The sequence below is a fragment of the Somniosus microcephalus genome, chromosome 9 (assembly GCF_052327205.1).
Source record: "Somniosus microcephalus isolate GS21.2 chromosome 9, FLI_Smic_1.0, whole genome shotgun sequence".
Taxonomy (NCBI): domain Eukaryota; kingdom Metazoa; phylum Chordata; class Chondrichthyes; order Squaliformes; family Somniosidae; genus Somniosus; species Somniosus microcephalus.
Window position 1 is genome coordinate 100,651,247 of NC_140995.1, and position 14,984 is coordinate 100,666,230.

General features: G+C 45.6%; 1 protein-coding gene across 5 annotated transcripts in view; it reads right to left on the reverse strand.

Moving 5' to 3' along the window:
- Positions 1–1,728: 1,728 nt before the first annotated feature.
- Positions 1,729–14,984, reverse strand: part of agbl5 (AGBL carboxypeptidase 5) — a 264,564-nt gene continuing 251,308 nt past the window's right edge. For 3 of the 5 annotated variants that reach the window (XM_085996885.1, XM_085996882.1, XM_085996883.1), the window contains one exon: positions 1,729–3,081. The gene's annotated coding sequence lies outside the window, so the exon portion shown is untranslated. The remainder of the gene's footprint in view (positions 3,082–14,984) is intronic. The other 2 variants (XM_085996886.1, XM_085996889.1) reach the window with 1 other exon arrangement.

The window sequence follows — 14,984 nt, forward strand, 5'->3', positions numbered from 1 at the left end:
GTGAATTTCTAGGCCTATGTCTGTAGTGATTTCTAAAGTAGGAATGAACCAAACATTCAAACAGTTCTAAATAATATAGGTGGTGTAAAGGAGTCAAAGATCCAGCTTCTAGAAAACAAAAACTGGATAATATGTCTCCATAACCAAGGTCATACAGGTTAGGAATTCCTCTGCAATGATTATTTAGTTTCTTCTGTCAATTTCTTAAAACTGAAACACCAGCGCTGACTTGACGGGCCAAAGGGGCTGTTTCTGTGCTGGAACAGTTAAGGTTCTATATGTTCCAGTAGGCACTTGTGTAGCATGTCAGTAAATAGGTATCGTGTTGCAGAAAGGCTGCTTAAAAGGAGCATTTGCAACTGAATGCGTTATAATGTTAAAAAAGTGCTGGTTCAGAAGCACATTATAGGCAGGAGTTGCTGCTTTGTAGGCACAGCTCCTAGCCAATGCTGGTACTGGATTAGTAGACTACAAAAAGGGCAGACACCAAGAAATACCGCAGCCCATTGGAATGACTACAGATCAGAATTTTTGTAACCAGGTACATTATAGCTAGGTGTAATCCAAATAAATTCTTCATAATCTCTTGCTGTGGTGATGTAACAGACTCAGTCCTATGAAGCCCAGTGGATCAAGTTTTATATCCTTTAGAAATCAGTCAGATAGGGCATTTACAGCCAATTAAGATGGCAACACATGCATTTCATGATATTTACTTAACTGCAACAAATTATCATGGGGCTATCTTGTGCACCACAGGATGTTCCCAGAAGGGGTTCCACAGAACCTCACTTTATAATAAAAAAAGAAAATGCTGGAGATACTCAGCAGGTCAGGTAGCATCTGTGAAGAGAGAAAGAGAGTTAACGTGTCAGGTCGATGACCTTTTTCATCAGAACTGGAAAAAAAGCAGGAAATGGAACAGATTTTTAAGCAGTATAGGAGCTGGGAAAGGGGGGAGGGGATGAAAGAACAAAAGGGAAGGTCTGTGGTAGGATAGAAGGCAGGAGAGGTTAAGAGACATTAAGAGATATTCAAGGCAAAAGGAGATGGTAATGGGACAGGTTAAGGAACAAAAGATGGCTCTAGATAAAGTGTAAATTGCGCTGGCAAAATGAGAGACAGCTGCCACGTGGGAGAGAAGAAAAGACACAAACAAAAAGTGTGGGAAAAAAATATATATGATAGGGGCTGAGGTTATGATCTGAAATTGTTGAACTCTATGTTGAGTCCAGAAGGCTGTAAAGTGCCTAATCGAAAGATGAGGTGCTGTTCCTCGAGCTTATGCTGAGCTTCAGTGGAACAATGCAAGAGGCCGAGGACAGTGAGGTCTGAGTGGGAGTGGAGCGGAGAATTAAAGTGACAGGCGACCAGAAGCTTGGGGTCCCCCTTACGGACTGAACGGAGGTGTTCCACAAAGCGGTCACCCAATCTGCGTTTGGTCTCCCCAATGTAGAGGAGACCGCATCGTGAGCAGCGAATACAGTATACTAAATTGCAAGAAGTGCAAGTAAATCGCTGTTTCACCTGGAAGGGGTGTTTGGGGCCCTGGACAGTGGGAAGGGAGGAGGTATAAGGGCATGTGTTGCATCTCCCCTTTCCCAGCTCCTACACTTGCTTAAAAATCTGTTCCATTTCCTGCTTTTTTCCAGTTCTGACGAAAGGTCATCGACCTGAAACGTTAACTCTGTTTCTCTCTTCACAGATGCTGCCTGACCTGTTGAGTATCTCCAGCATTTTCTATTTTTATTTCAGATTTCCAGCATCTGCAGTATTTTCTTTTTATATTAGTGCTCACTTTATAATAGCTCAGTTCAGATACTGATCTGCTCATCTCTATTGTTAACCCAGGTTTGCACTAATTGGTTTCCAGGCAGTGAAGTTCACAGTTTTAAGCTGCAGGCAGACTTCAGAACTGAGAGTTTGATGATGAAAAGTGATGATGAAAATTGGTTTGCTGAAAAATAAATCAGATTAACACTGGACTTCACAACCCATGAGCCTGTAGGATAATGCTGTTTATCATCATTGAGTAGGTTATGATAAGGGAAATGACTGGGTCTAAGTCACTTTATCTGACTCTTGCCAAGGATTGTGTGTGGCAGCAAAAAATAAATCAGACAGTGCACCACAGACATCATTAAACCTATTTCAAATTGCTTGTGCGATTGTCAGAACATTTGATTTTATCTTTTATGTCCAGAAACAAACTATACGTGCCAACAGTCACAACAAAATCCACCCTTATGATAAATCTTAAATAAGTATCCCAAACTAAACTGAAATGGAAATGTCATTGTAATCAAAAATGTCCCAATGTTAAAAAGTTTAGTGCGGGTGCTATTGTGTAACACTGCTGTATCTGTGTTGGGACTTCATATAATTTCTAAATGTGTATTTTGTGGAACTTTGGCTTTTCTGGCATGATTATTAATTTGGTTATTTTAGAAGATTAAATTAGAAATCATGCACACAATCTTGGAAACCACAATGTGCTGACTTCACAAATTACAGGTTTTCTTAAAATTTGATTAAGTTTTTAAAGAGGGAACTAATTTAAAAAATGTCATAAATGGCAGTGCATGCTGTGATAATATATCAGTTGTGAGAAGAAAAGCACAAGTCAATCACGAGCACTTCCACCCATTTTAAAGTAGGCATACTCAGGTCTTTTTCTGTATGATACAGCAGAATATACATGCTTTAAAATGTAAATAAATACTTCCAAGTGTGGATTCAACTTTACAGAATTATAAAACTTTATAGCTGAGGAGGCCATTCGGCCCATCATGTCTGTGCCACTTCTCCAAAAGAGCTATGCTTTACTCTTTCTTTATATTCTTTTAAATTTTTTATTCTTCAAATATTTATCTAATTTCATTTAAAAGCTGTTATGAATTCTGTTTCCAGCACTGTTTTCTGCAGGACTTCATGACTTAGATTTCCCACTGGAATATCATTGAACACCTTTATCAGATCGCTCTCAAACTTCTTTGTTCTAAAGAAAAGATCCCGTCTCTTATCTTTAGTTCCATCTTTGCGGATCTCTTCCACATGCTCTCCATAACTTTGGCGTGCTTCCTAAAGAAAGACACCCAAAATTAGACATGATATTTCAACTGCAGCCTAACCAATGATTTGTTTTTGTTCAGTGCCCCCATTAATAAAACCTAGGATCCCGTATGCTTTCTCAAAATGTCCTCCCATTTGAGAAGATTTGTGTGTCTGAACCCCAAAAACTCTCTACTTCCCTTACAGTTTTACCATTTGGTACATATGTTCTCTCATTTTTTTTCCCAAAATGTATCACCTCATAATTCTCCATATGAAATTTCATTCGATATCTGCCCAATACACTAATTTGTCCATGTCTCCCTGAAGTTGCTTACAATCCACTTCACCATTAACCGTGCTTTCCATTTTTATGTCATCTGCAATGTTGGTAGGTCTAGAGTTACCCACAGCCAAGTTCAGATCACTCACATGTATTGGTGCAGAATTTCCATGGGGATTCCCCAATCTCCCGCTGTAACTTTGGCAGTAATTCGGGAGACTCAGCGTAAACGGCCATTAACACCGTTTTCTCAGGGTTTCCGCCAAAGTTACGGCAGACAATTGGGAGAACCCCCACAGAAATTACGTGCAATTGAGAAGAACAATGGTCTCAACACTGACCCCGAGAGAACACCATTGTTCACATCCCTCCAGTCTAAAAAATCTATTAATCACTATTACTTCAGCTAACTTCCAATCCATGCTGCCATATTCCATTTAACACCGTGCTTTAATTTCATCAACAAGCCTCCCAGCACCTTATCAAATGTCTTTGCAAAATCCATTTATACAATGCCCACTGCATTTTCTTCATCAATGCACTCCAGTATTTTCTCAAAGAACTCTAGAAGCTGCTGAGGGTAGGTCTACAGTTACCCACTGCTGAGGGTAGGTCTACAGTTACCCACTGCTGAGGGTAGGTCTACAGTTACCCACTGCTGAGGGTAGGTCTACAGTTACCCGCTGCTGATGGTAGGTCTACAGTTACCCGCTGCTGAGGGTAGGTCTACAGTTACCCACTGCTGAGGGTAGGTCTACAGTTACCCACTGCTGAGGGTAGGTCTACAGTTACCCACTGCTGAGGGTAGGTCTACAGTTACCCACTGCTGAGGGTAGGTCTACAGTTACCCGCTGCTGATGGTAGGTCTACAGTTACCCGCTGCTGAGGGTAGGTCTACAGTTACCCACTGCTGAGGGTAGGTCTACAGTTACCCACTGCTGAGGGTAGGTCTACAGTTACCCGCTGCTGAGGGTAGGTCTACAGTTACCCGCTGCTGAGGGTAGGTCTACAGTTACCCGCTGCTGATGGTAGGTCTACAGTTACCCGCTGCTGAGGGTAGGTCTACAGTTACCCGCTGCTGAGGGTAGGTCTACAGTTACCCACTGCTGAGGGTAGGTCTACAGTTACCTGCTGCTGAGGGTAGGTCTACAGTTACCCGCTGCTGAGGGTAGGTCTACAGTTACCCACTGCTGAGGGTAGGTCTACAGTTACCTGCTGCTGATAGGTCTACAGTTAGCCACTGCTGAGGGTAGGTCTACAGTTAGCTGCTGCTGATGGTAGGTCTACAGTTACCCCCTGCTGAGGGTAGGTCTATAGTTACCCGCTGCTGAGGGTAGGTCTACAGTTACCCACTGCTGAGGGTAGGTCTACAGTTGCCTGCTGCTGATGGTAGGTCTACAGTTACCTGCTGCTGAGAGTAGGTCTACAGTTACCCACTGCTGAGGGTAGGTCTACAGTTACCCGCTGCTGATGGTAGGTCTACAGTTACCCGCTGCTGAGGGTAGGTCTACAGTTACCCGCTGCTGAGGGTAGGTCTACAGTTACCCACTGCTGAGGGTAGGTCTACAGTTACCCGCTGCTGAGGGTAGGTCTACAGTTACCCGCTGCTGATGGTAGGTCTACAGTTACCCACTGCTGAGGGTAGGTCTACAGTTACCCGCTGCTGAGGGTAGGTCTACAGTTACCCACTGCTGATGGTAGGTCTACAGTTACCCACTGCTGAGGGTAGGTCTACAGTTACCCGCTGCTGATGGTAGGTCTACAGTTACCCACTGCTGAGAGTAGGTCTACAGTTACCCACTGCTGAGGGTAGGTCTACAGTTACCCACTGCTGAGGGTAGGTCTACAGTTACCCGCTGCTGAGGGTAGGTCTACAGTTACCCGCTGCTGATGGTAGGTCTACAGTTACCCGCTGCTGATGGTAGGTCTACAGTTACCCGCTGCTGACGGTAGGTCTACAGTTACCCGTTGCTGATGGTAGGTCTACAGTTACCCGCTGCTGACGGTAGGTCTACAGTTACCCGCTGCTGAGGGTAGGTCTACAGTTACCCACTGCTAAGGGTAGGTCTACAGTTACCCGCTGCTGAGGGTAGGTCTACAGTTACCCGCTGCTGATGGTAGGTCTACAGTTACCCGCTGCTGACGGTAGGTCTACAGTTACCCGTTGCTGATGGTAGGTCTACAGTTACCCACTGCTGATGGTAGGTCTACAGTTACCCACTGCTGAGGGTAGGTCTACAGTTACCCACTGCTGAGGGTAGGTCTACAGTTACCCGCTGCTGAGGGTAGATCTACAGTTACCCGTTGCTGATGGTAGGTCTACAGTTACCCACTGCTGAGGGTAGGTCTACAGTTACCCGCTGCTGATGGTAGGTCTACAGTTACCCGCTGCTGATGGTAGGTCTACAGTTACCCGCTGCTGACGGTAGGTCTACAGTTACCCGTTGCTGATGGTAGGTCTACAGTTACCCACTGCTGATGGTAGGTCTACAGTTACCCACTGCTGAGGGTAGGTCTACAGTTACCCGCTGCTGAGGGTAGATCTACAGTTACCCGTTGCTGATGGTAGGTCTACAGTTACCCACTGCTGAGGGTAGTTCTACAGTTACCCGCTGCTGAGGGTAGATCTACAGTTACCCGTTGCTGATGGTAGGTCTACAGTTATCCGCTGCTGATAGTAGGTCTACAGTTACCCACTGCTGAGGGTAGTTCTACAGTTACCCACTGCTGAGGGTAGGTCTACAGTTACCCACTGCTGATGGTAGGTCTACAGTTACCCGCTGCTGAGGGTAGGTCTACAGTTACCCACTGCTGATGGTAGGTCTACAGTTACCCACTGCTGATGGTAGGTCTACAGTTACCCACTGCTGAGGGTAGGTCTACAGTTACCCGCTGCTGAGGGTAGGTCTACAGTTACCCGCTGCTGAGGGTAGGTCTACAGTTACCCACTGCTGAGGGTAGTTCTACAGTTACCCACTGCTGAGGGTAGGTCTACAGTTACCCACTGCTGAGGGTAGGTCTACAGTTACCCACTGCTGATGGTAGGTCTACAGTTACCCACTGCTGAGGGTAGTTCTACAGTTACCCACTGCTGAGGGTAGGTCTACAGTTACCCGCTGCTGAGGGTAGGTCTACAGTTACCCGCTGCTGAGGGTAGGTCTACAGTTACCCACTGCTGATGGTAGGTCTACAGTTACCCGCTGCTGATGGTAGGTCTACAGTTACCCGCTGCTGATGGTAGGTCTACAGTTACCCGCTGCTGAGGGTAGATCTACAGTTACCCACTGCTGAGGGTAGGTCTACAGTTACCCGCTGCTGAGGGTAGGTCTACAGTTACCCGCTGCTGACGGTAGGTCTACAGTTACCCGCTGCTGAGGGTAGGTCTACAGTTACCCGCTGTGAGGGTAGGTCTACAGTTACCCGCTGCTGAGGGTAGGTCTACAGTTACCCACTGCTGAGGGTAGGTCTACAGTTACCCGCTGCTGACGGTAGGTCTACAGTTACCCGCTGCTGACGGTAGGTCTACAGTTACCCGCTGCTGACGGTAGGTCTACAGTTACCCGTTGCTGATGGTAGGTCTACAGTTACCCGCTGCTGATGGTAGGTCTACAGTTACCCACTGCTGATGGTAGGTCTACAATTACCCGCTGCTGATGGTAGGTCTACAGTTACCCACTGCTGATGGTAGGTCTACAATTACCCGCTGCTGATGGTAGGTCTACAGTTACCCGCTGCTGATGGTAGGTCTACAGTTACCCACTGCTGATGGTAGGTCTACAGTTACCCACTGCTCATGTGCATTATACAGTTACCCGCTGCTGATGTTAGGTCTACAGTTACCCACTGCTGATGGTAGGTCTACAGTTACCCACTGCTGATGGTAGGTCTACAATTACCCGCTGCTGATGGTAGGTATACAGTTACCCGTTGCTGATGGTAGGTCTACAGTTATCTACTGCTGATGGTAGGTATTATGTCCGTGTATAATTGAGACACGGACTGCAGGAGTTGTTTATAACAAGTCTTTACGGAATGGAGACAACCTGGAAACTGAAACTACAGAAGCCTGCTAGGGCCTTTTATACAGGGGTGGTCACTGCCGGTACTGCAGTCTGAGACCTTTTATTCCCTTAAAGGTACATACACAACAATTCCTCCCCTTTTAGATAAACAGTACATAACATTCATTTAACAACTAAATAATAACTAATTACAATTACGGTTGCTAGATACATTGGTTGAAGTTAAGCAATTATAAGTTCAGTCTTTGAGGAGGCTTCCTGATTCTGTCTGGATAACGCCTCTTTGGGATATCAGGTTCTTCTGGCAAGGTTGAGTCGGGATCAATGTCGTTGTTTAGTTCGTCTGCTTCCAATATCACCGATTCTGCGGTAGATGCAATTGGTACTTCGGTTTCATCGTCAGGTGTATCAGATCGTGGTGTGGAGTTGACGTTTTCCAGTGACTCTAGAATCTGGTCAGCGTGGCATCTTACAATGCTCTCCCCAACGTCCACGGTATATATTAGAGGTCCTTGCCATGTACAGATCGTTCCTGGCTGCCATTTCTCTGTGCGGTAGTCCCGGGCCAAAACTGGTTGACCTATCTTAAAACTCCTGGTCGGCCTTTCATTCATATTCTGAAACTGCCTGTTCTCCACATCTCTTCTGATGTTTGGCTTAACCAAATCCAAGCGGCATCGTAGTCTTCGATTGAAGAACATCATGGCTGGAGTTTGGTTGGTATCCGCATGTGTCGCATTCTGGTAGGCAAACAAGAAGTTATCCACCTTGTGTTGTAGGGGTATATCTTCATTACACATTGCCTTGCTAGCCTTCTTGAATGTTTGAACGAACCTCTCAGCCAATCCATTGGTGGCTGGATGATATGGGGCAGATGTGTAATGCTTAACACCATTGTTCTTTAAGAACCTCCGGAACTCTTCAGACACAAACTGTGGTCCATTGTTGGAGCAAATCTGTTCAGGCAGCCCATTTCTGGCGAATATGGTTCGTAAGACTGTGATAGTTTTTCTGTGGTGGTTGAGGACATTTTTATTACCTCTGGCCACTTTGAATGTGCATCCACCGCAATTAAAAACATCGAGTCCATAAAGGGACCAGCAAAATCAATGTGCACCCTTTGCCATGGAGATGAGGGCGACTCCCATGGATGTAGAGGGGCTTGTGGTGGGGCGTTTTGGACCTTCTGGCATCCTGTACAGCTCTTGGTCATCTCTTCGATTTCTCTATCGATTCCCGGCCACCACACAAACGCTCTGGCAAAGTTCTTCATTTTTACCCCTCCCAGATGACCCTCATGAAGCTCATTGAGCACCCTATCCTTCAATTTGGGTGGAATTACTACTCTGGATCCACACATCAAGGTTCCTCTGCACACTGACAGCTGTTCTCTTCTCGGCGAGAATGCTGGCAGCAGTGGTTCGCCATGTGCTGGCCATCCCTTCACCGTTAAATCATAGACCCAGGAGAGTGTCGGGTCATTTCGTGTTTCCTTTTCTATGTTTGCATTCGTCACAGGGAGACATTCGACTATGGTCGAGTGGAATATCTCCACTGGATCCACTGCAGGTGCCTCTTCCACCGTCGGCAACGGTAGGCGCGACAATCCATCAGCATTCCCATGCTGTTTAGTTCCTTTGTACTCGATGTCATATTGGTGTGCCCCTAGGAAAAGGGACCACCTCTGTAGCCGTTGTGCTGTCATTATTGGTACGCCCTTCTGAGGGTTGAAAATGGAGACAAGAGGTTGATGATCAGTTAGTAGAGTAAAGTTCTGACCATACAGGTAGTGATTGAACTTCTTCACCCCCCACACCAGGCTGAGGGCCTCTCTGTCAATCTGGGCGTAGTTACGCTCGGCTGAAGTTAACGAGCGTGACGCAAAAGCTATCGGCCTCTCTGAACCATCAAGGAATTTATGTGACAGTACCGCCCCAATGCCGTAGGGAGACGCATCACACGCCAGTCTTATCGGTAGTGATGGGTTGTAGTGAGCCAATACTTCTCTTGAAGTGATTAGGTCCTTACTCTTCTGAAAGGCCCGCTTGCATTCATCGCTCCATTTCCATGCTACTCCCGTTTGTAGTGGGGCGTTCAGTGGATGCAGAATTGTGGACAAATTCGGCAAAAACTTACGGTAGTAATTCACCAATCCGAGGAATGACCTCAGTTGCAACACATTTTCAGGCGCTGGAGCCTTAACTACCGCTTCAATTTTGTCAGGGGACTTATGCAACCCCTCTTCATCAATCACGTGGCCACAATACGATATCTGTTTCTTAAAAAACTCGCACTTGGGGCGATTGGCTCGTAGCCCATGTTCACGTAGTCTAGTGAGCACCTGCTCTAGGTTGGCAAGGTGTTCACTGTCATCTTCACCTGTCACTAGGATGTCGTCCAAGTAACACTGAGTCCCCGGAATCCCTTGCAGGACTTGTTCCATTGCTCTTCGCCATATCGCCGGAGCTGATGCTACTCCGAATACCAGTCGATTATACTGGTAAAGACCTTTGTGAGTGTTTATCGTGAAATACTTCCTAGAGGATTCTTCAACCTCCATCTGCAAATATGCTTGTGCTAGGTCAATTTTTGTAAAACGCTTCCCTCCAGATAGTGAGGCGAAGATATCTTCTATCCTTGGAAGAGGATATTGTACTGTGTGAAGGACTGGGTTCATCGTCACCTTGAAGTCCCCACAGATGCGAACCATCCTTGGCTCCTCAGACTTATTGTTTAACGTTTTCTTCATGACAGGAACGATGGGTGTCGCCCACTCGCTCCAGTCTACCTTAGATAACACGCCTGCATTCTCCAGATTCTCCAGCTCTGCCTCGACGGCTGGGCAAATTGCATATGGTACCGGTCTTGCTTTGAAAAACTTGGGAATTGTATTCTCCTCTATTTTTATCGAGGCGGTTACGCCTTTAAGAGTGCCCAGTTCTTGTTTGGCGTCAGCTAAGATTGTTGACAATCGTCCAGGAGTGACGTCGTCATCCTTTTTACCAGCCACCGTCAGTGCCTGAATGGAGTGCCAGTCTAAACTTATCTTTCTGATCCATTCACGTCCCAATAACAGTGGTCCACCATCTTGCAGAATGTAGAGATACAATTTCCGTATTTTCTTGCTGTTGTCTTCGACAGGCACCCTTATTTTTCCTCTGGGGTATACTTTTTGCCCCGTATACATCCTCAAGGCAATGGATGTCTCTCTCAAGGGTATGTGTGAGAATAGCCGCTCGTAGTCTCGTCGATTCATGATGGTTAGAGCTGATCCTGTATCCAATTCCATTTTGACTTGGGACCCTGCTATCGTGAGGGTGACCCAAATGGTTCGGTGATCCTCTTTTGCGATTACGTTGTGAAGTTTGAGACAGCTTAGTCTCTTGTTCCCGGATTCACTATTGCTCATCTGGTCTTCGGAACTACTGTCCATCATCTTTTGTACTTTCCTGTACGGTTCCTTAGTAGCCTTTTTGTTGTCGTTGGTCTTCTTCCCAGACCTGCAAATTCGTGCAATGTGTCCCATCTTTCCGCATTGCCTGCATATTATATTTTGTCCTTGGACCAGCGGTCCTTCTGGTCATGGGTTGTTCTGCCGCAGCGATAACATTTTGCAAATCCCCGTGTCATTTCGTGGGTGCCGTATTCCTGTGGCTTTTGTTGTATTTCCGCAGCTCCCCTTGCTGCTGCTTCGTGCGATACTGCCACGCTGAAAGCCTTGTCTAGCGTCAGCTCTTTCTCTGAGAGTAACCTCTTCTGGGTTCCTTCACTCAGGAGTCCACAGACAAATTTGTCCCGTAAGGTATCTGCCAGTCCTGCTCTGAACTGGCAGTGCTTTGATAGCTTGCGTAGTTCCGTAAGGTAATCAGCATTGCTCTCATTTTTATGCTGATTTCTCCTGTGGAATTTAAATCTTTCTGCTATCAGCAGCGGTGTAGGATTTAGGTGTTCCTGTAGGATAGCAACAATTTCGTTAAAACTCTTCGCCTTCGGTTTGGCTGGAGTAATCAGGTCCCGCAATAGGCCGTACGTTCTTGTGCCCATTAAATTTAGCAATGCCGATGCCTTCTCATCGGCTATTTCGTTTGCCTCGCAATATACCTCGACTCTTTCCACATACGTGGTCCAGTCTTCTATTGCATTATCGAAGGCAGTGATATCGCCAGTCTTTGGCATCTTGAAAATCTAAGATGGCGCCTCCCGCGCTTTTCCTTCTTCCCCGCCGAGTTAAGATGGCGCCTCCCGCGCTTTCCCGCCGCTGTTGCTGGCGATAATATTTATTTTACTATCCTGTAATGGCGACGCCCTATGGTCTTCGCGCCTCCCCGATCGCTGCTGCCAACGCCGCTCTCCGCGGTATAGATCTTTTTCTATCGCGCTTCAATATTTGCTCCGTTAATTGAAGAACCATTCCCGTCGTGGAGCGGACCCTCTGGGACACTTCCCTCCTGCTTCTTAGGTCCGAACGCTGCCCGGCTTCAAAGCACCGGCCGCGCCCTGTGTGCTCCACCCTCACTCTCTCTCTTTGCTTCCCGACTCGCTGCCCGGCCCTGTTGCAGAGCCACCCGATCGAGCTCTAGCCCGCCGCAGCCCAGGAAGGATCAGTGCACTACCTGCCACCAGCCGATTAGCTGGGAAACCACAGACTGGAGAACCAAGCCTGGCTCTCGACAGTTTCTCCTGCAATTTTTCAATTCGATGATTTGGAGGGCGGTTGCCCATGGCCGACGCCCGTTTCTTGAGTTTCTTTGGATTTTTTTTTTTTCTTCTGGCTCCGACCTTCAATAACGTCGTCTGAGGTGCTGCCAAGTTGCAGGTAAGTTCGTTTCTTACTCGTCGCCAGTATTATGTCCGTGTATAATTGAGACACGGACTGCAGGAGTTGATTATAACAAGTCTTTACTGAATGGAGACAACCTGGAAACTGAAACTACAGAAGCCTGCTAGGGCCTTTTATACAGGGGTGGTCACTGCCAGTACTGCAGTCTGAGACCAGTTATTCCCTTAAAGGTACATACACAACAGTAGGTCTACAGTTACCCGTTGCTGATGGTAGGTCTAGAGTTACCTGCTGCTGATGGTAGGTCTACAGTTACCCGTTGCTGATGGTAGGTCTACAGTTAACTAGTTTATACTTTTCTCCCTTTTGGAGCAGAGGCATCAAATCCTCTCACATCTTCTGTATTGAAGGATGCCTTTTTTTTGTTCTTGGGATGTTGGGCAACACCAGCAAGGCAGCATTTATTGCCCAACCCTAGTTGCCCGGAGGGCATTAAGATTCAACCGTGGGGCATGAAACGGCAGTCGCATGTAGGCCGGAACCATCTGCTATTTCCTCTCTGACTTCACTCAGCATTCTAGGATGGGTGGCTTCATGGCCTTTTCCATTTTGAGTTTTAATAAATTTTTCATTCTACTTTCTTATCTATACTTATCATTCCTAATTACTCCACCTGCACCTCTTGTACCCTTTCATTCCAATTACCACACTCTTCTGTGAACACCGAGGCGTATGGCGTATTCAGAAAGTATCTACGCCATTCCTTCATAAGATTTCCTTTTTCATATCTAATCAGCTCCATAATTTCTTTAACTATTCTTTGACTTTTTTGAGATTATAAACTTTACTATTTCTTTTTAAGTTGCCTGTCATTCTTTCATCTATCGCCTCTTAGCTTTATAAAACTCTTTTTCCCCCCTTCACATTGCATTTGATTTTCTTTTGTATTAGCCCTAAGTTTGTTATAAAGCTCTTTTTTTTTTAAAGTTTAATTTATCTATTCAGTTAAAGAACCACCTTTTCTTCTTTTGCGGATATGTCCAGTCAGTACCCTAATCACCTCCTGTTTGAATGTTTCCTATTGTTTGTGCGTGGTTTTATCTGCCAATTTTTCTTTCCAATTTATCTAGGTTAGTTCCCTTTTCATCTCACTGAAATTGGCTTTCTCCATTCAAATACCTTTATTTTAACTGCTCTCCTTTTCAATTTTTATATGTAATTTAATTATGCTGCAGTCACTGTAGCCATTGGCCTACTCCTGCTCCTATAACCCATTGTACCTGCATTTTTCTCTAATTTGTCTACGTATAGTAAGAGCTTCTACAGGTATATAAAATAAAAAGGAAGAGAGTAGCTAAAGTAAACATTGGTCCCTTAGAGGATGAGACTGGGGAATAAATAATGGGGAACGGGGAAATAGTAGAGACTCTGAATAAATATTTTGTATCTGTCTTCACGGTAGAAGACACCAACAATATCCCAATAATGGATAATCAAGGAGCCACAGGGAGGGGGGAACTAAAGACAATCACTATCACTAAGAAAATAGTACTTGGTAAAATAATGGGACTAAAAGATGACAAGTCCCCTGCACCAGATGGCCTGCATCCCAGGGTCTTAAAAGAAGTGGCTGCAGAGATAGTGGATGCATTGGTTGCAATATACCAAAATTTCCTGGACTCTGGAGAGGCCCCAGCAGATTGGAAAACTGCAAATGTAACACCCCTATTTAAGAAAGGAGGGAGACAGAAAGCAGGAAACTATAGACCAGTTAGCCTAACATCTGTCGTTGGGAAAATGCTGGAGTCCTTCATTAAGGAAGCAATAGCAGGGCATTTGGAAAATCGTAATGCAGTCAAGCAGAGTCAGCATGGTTTTATGAAAGGGAAATCATGTTTAACAAATTTGCTGGAGTTCTTTGAGGAGGTAACGAGCAGGGTGGACAAAGGTGAAGCAGTAGATGTGGTGTATTTGGACTTCCAGAAGGCATTCGATAAGGTGCCACATAAAAGGTTACTGCATAAGATAAGAGTTCACGGAATTGGGGGTAATATATTAGCATGGATGGAGAACTAACAGAAAGAAGAGAGTTGGGGTAAATGGGTCATTTTCCGGTTGGCAAACAGTAACTAGTGGGGTGCCACAGGGATCGGTGCTGGGGCCTCAACTATTTACAATCTACATTAATGACTTGGATGAAGGGATCGAGTGTAATGTAGCCAAGTTTGCGGATGATACAAAGATGGGTAGGAAAGCAAGTTGTGCAGAGGACTCAAAGAATCTGCAAAGGGATATAGACAGGCTAAGTGAGTGGACAAACATTTGGCCAATGGAGTATAATGTGGGAAAGTGCGAGGTTATCCACTTCGGCAGGAAAAATAAAAAAGCAAACTATTATTTAAATGGAGAGAGATTACAAAATGCTACAGTTCAGAGGGACCTGGGGGTCCTTGTGCATGAAACACAAAAAGTTAGCATGCAGGTACAGCAAGTAATCAAAAAGGCAAATGGAATATTGGCCTTTATTTAAAGGGGGTTGGAGTATAAAAGCAGGGAAGTCCTGCTACAACTGTACAACACACCTTGAGTACAGCGTACAGTTTTGGTCTTATTTAAGGAAGGATATACTTGCATTGGAGGCAGCTCAGAGACGATTTCACTAGGTTAATTCCAGAGTTGAGGGGTTGAATTATGAGGAAAGGTTGAGCAGGCTGGGCCTATACTCATTGGAATTTAGAAGAATGAGAGGTGATCTTATTGAAACATATAAGATACTGAGGGGACTCGACAAGGTGGATGCAGAGAGGATGTTTCCCCTCGTGGGGGAATCTAGAACTCGGGGACATAG